At 41.6% G+C, this 3,824-nt stretch overlaps 1 pseudogene; it reads left to right on the forward strand.

The window, feature by feature from the left end:
• The first annotated feature begins 2,049 nt into the window (after positions 1–2,049).
• On the forward strand, positions 2,050–3,318 carry LOC102839790 (annotated as a pseudogene).
• The last annotated feature ends 506 nt before the right edge of the window (positions 3,319–3,824 follow it).

The raw sequence follows: 3,824 nt of genomic DNA on the forward strand, positions 1-3,824 counted from the left end.
ATCTATTAATAGAGATTAAGTAAATGGCAGATCAGGGAGAACTGTGGAGCAGACTTCCACCAGCAATAACACTGAATACCAGATGAAGCCATTCAGGGGACAGTTCCAGAACTCTGAATGACATATAAACGTTATTTAGAAATTTTGAAGGCTTACAGCCAGTGGAATTTGTAGCAGAAGCAAGAAAGGTGGTGTTTTGTGATATGTTCCTGGAGTGGCCATCTTGGGCATGGTGAAGCAGGTGAAGGATCAGAGGAGCATTCCCACTGTAGAGGTCTGACTGATCCTCGGAGATAAATAAAGTGGATTGAATGCTTACCTAGAGAAAGAGTTGAACAGACGAAAAAAAGGAGGTGACTTCTGATTTGAGGCAGCCAATGTGGCCCGCCACAGTTATTTTGAACAGGTATGAGTGGACTGAGAGACAAGAAAGCATTTCCATTGCAGAAGCCTGCCTGTGACTTACAGAGGCAAAGGAGACAGCAACTATGGCCATGCAACTCAACCCCAGCCATACCCAATTCAACCCACCAATTGGGCCAATACCTATAGATCAGCAACAACAATCAATGTCAGTTAAATTCACCCAGAACTGAACTTCACAAATAGCAGAAAATGGTGCATAAATCATCTCTTGATCATACCCACCAATAGGTAGTTCATGAGTGCCTGAGAATATACCAACATACATTCATCAACTTAGTGCAAATACAACAACACCACAATGCCTTGAAAGCAACAATCTCTGTTCACATTAAAAAAAAAAAAAAATGTGAAAAACAAACAAAGAAGACAGTGTGGCTCAAACAAACAAGCAAGAGGCTGAGATAGAAAATGTATTTGAGGAAAAAGAGGAACTGGAACTGCCTGAAAAAGAGTTTAAGAGAATGATATTTAGGTACCTCCAAACTATTGACATAAAGGTAGAGGAAAACAGGGAAGAAATCAGAAAAGCACTATAGGAAAAACCAAACTAATTAGATAAAGGGTTGGAGACAATACAAAACCTACAAACAGAAATCCAGAAGATTATTACTAAAATATCAGAAATGGACAATACAATGAAAAGGCAAATGAGTAGATTTGAATCAATGGAAGCCAGAATTCGTAAACTGGAAGATAAATCTCTCCAATACTAGTAAGTTAGAAGAACAATCAGTGAAAAGAACAGAAAAGTCTTAAGAAAACCTAAGATTCATGTGGGACAACATGAAGAGAGATAATCTACTAATGATTCGAATTCCAGAACAGAAAGAGACAAAGAAAACCACAAAAAAAAAAAAAAAAAAAAAAGTTGAAAAACTTCTGGAAGAAAGATTCCTTAACATCATGAAAGATGAGATGATAATCATTCATGAAACGGAATGAAATCCAGGCAAGATAGACCCAAAAGAAAATCAAGACAACTCATAATCAAACCCTCCAAAATCAAAGACAAGAAAAGAATCCTGACAGAATCTGGAGGGAGAAAAAAATGTTACCCCAAAGGAAACCAATTAGATTAAGCTCTGATTTCTCAGATCATGAACTTTATATGGAGAGGAAAGAGACCTCGGATAAGCAAAGCACTGTTTAAGAAATACAAAGTTGGAGGCCTCTCACTCCCTGATATCAAAACTTACTACATAGTCACAGTTGTCAAAACAGTCTGGCATTGGCACAGTGAAAGATACATAGATCAAAGGAACAAAATTAAGAACCCAGAGTAAACCCATCCACATATAGTCAACTAATCTTTCCCAAAGGAGCAAAACACATTGAATGGGGGAAACATAGTCTCTTAAACAAATGGTGCTGGCAAAACTGGAAATCCATTTGCAGAATAATGAAACAAAATCCATACCTTATACCATATACAAAAACAAACTCAATATAGATTAACGACCTAAATGTAAAACCTAAAACTATAAAGATCATCAGTGAAAACCAAAGGACAAACTTAACACAGTGTACATATACTATCAAACGTTACAAAAAATTCACAAGCACTTGACGACAAAATAAATGACTAGAATCTCCTGAAAATTAGAAAATTATACACATCAAAAGATGTCGCCAAGGCCCTCAGACTCGGCTCTGGCTGTGAGCGGATTCCTGCCCTCGCCCAGGCCCAGACCTGCTGGGCTCTCTCACCAGACCCAGTACCTTGGCTCTCCAAGGCCAGACAGAGGCTACAAGCAGCACAGCAGCGTGTGGGGTAGCCCAGTAAATGAAACGACAATGTCAACCCTCCAAAAAGCCATTGATCTGGTGACAAAAGCTACAGAAGAGGATAAGGCCAAGAGCTACAAGGAGGCAGTTGGCTCTACCAGCATGCCATGGAGTTTTTCCTACATCTCATCACTTATGAATCACACAGCAACAAGGCAAAAGACAGCATTTGCACCAAATGCATACAGTAAATCTAGACCAGGTGGAGAAGCTGAAGATCTGTCTATGAAACAAAGAAAAGCATGGCAAGAAGCCAGTCAAAGAGAACCTGAGTGAAGGCAGTGACAGTGATGGTGAAGGAGACAATCCAGAGAAAAGGAACTTGCAAGAGCAATTGATAGGTGTTATTGTGATGGAGAAGGCCAGCATTCAGTGGAATCATATGACCATGCTAGAGGGGGCCAAGGAGAACCTCAAAGAAGCTGTCATTTTGCCAATTAAGTTCCCACACTTGTTTACAGGCAAGCACAGTGCTTGAAGAGGGATACTACTCTTCGGACGCCCTGGCACAGAGAAATCCTACCTGGCCAAAACTGTTGCTCTAGAGGCCAACAGCTCCACCTTCTTCTCTGTGTCCTCCTCAGATCTAATGTCAAAGTTGTTGGGAGAGAGTAGTCAAAGCTAGTGAAGAACTTGTTTGAGCCAGCCAGGCAGAACAAGCCTTCCAGCATCTTCAATGATGAAGTGAATTCCCTCGGTGGATCCCAATATAAAAGTAAGAACAAGGCTAATTTAAGAATCAAAACAGAGTTCTTCATCCTGATGCAGGGGATGGAGATAGAAACGATGGGACTCTGGCTCTTGGTGCTACAAATTTCCGTGGGTATTGGGTTCAGCCATGAGACAGAGGTTTGAAAAGTAAATTTACATCCCATTGCCAGAGAAAGCTGTTCCAGGCCCAGATGTTCTGGCTACATCTGGGAAGCATCCTTCACAGCCTCATTGATGCCAGCATCCATGAGCTGGAGCAGAAGATGGAAGGCTACTAGGGCACAGACACCAGTATCATTGGACAGGACTCCCACTTGCAGCCCATTAGGAAAGTACAGTAGAAAACATACTTCAAAAAGGTCTGTGGCTGTTCCTGCACCAACCCTAACATTATGATCGATGACATCCTGACCTCCTGCTCACCGGGTAACGCAGGGGCTATGGAGGTGACTTGGATGGATATCCCTAGTGACAAACTCTTAGAGCCAGTGGTTTGAATGTCAGACATGACCTTCTGAAAAGTGAAGACATTCTCAGAGGACTTTAGGCAAGAGACTTAAAAGCTTCATCACTTGGGTGATGGTGACGGTGGGAGGTTGATTGGGGAAAATCCAAAGTACTCCCCATATTGGTGGCCAGAGCTCCAGGCCTTGTCCTGAAGTCACTACAGCATCCCCTCCGCTGTCTGACCATCAGCAGGGAGCAGGCAGAAAGGGCTTGCTCAACTGCAGAGATGTTGTGTACAGTTTCATCTCAGGGTGGAATCCTGGCTCTTTCTGCTTGCCCTCTTCTGACTACTGGTCCTGTCTTTATAAGAAAAGAAAAGGAAAAAAAAAAAATTTTGTTCCACTAAAAAAAAATGTAAAAAGAGAGTACACAGCCTGGGAAAAATTCTTTTGCAA

This window comes from Chrysochloris asiatica, unplaced genomic scaffold (genome assembly GCF_000296735.1).
Source record: "Chrysochloris asiatica unplaced genomic scaffold, ChrAsi1.0 scaffold00024, whole genome shotgun sequence".
Classification (NCBI taxonomy): domain Eukaryota; kingdom Metazoa; phylum Chordata; class Mammalia; order Afrosoricida; family Chrysochloridae; genus Chrysochloris; species Chrysochloris asiatica.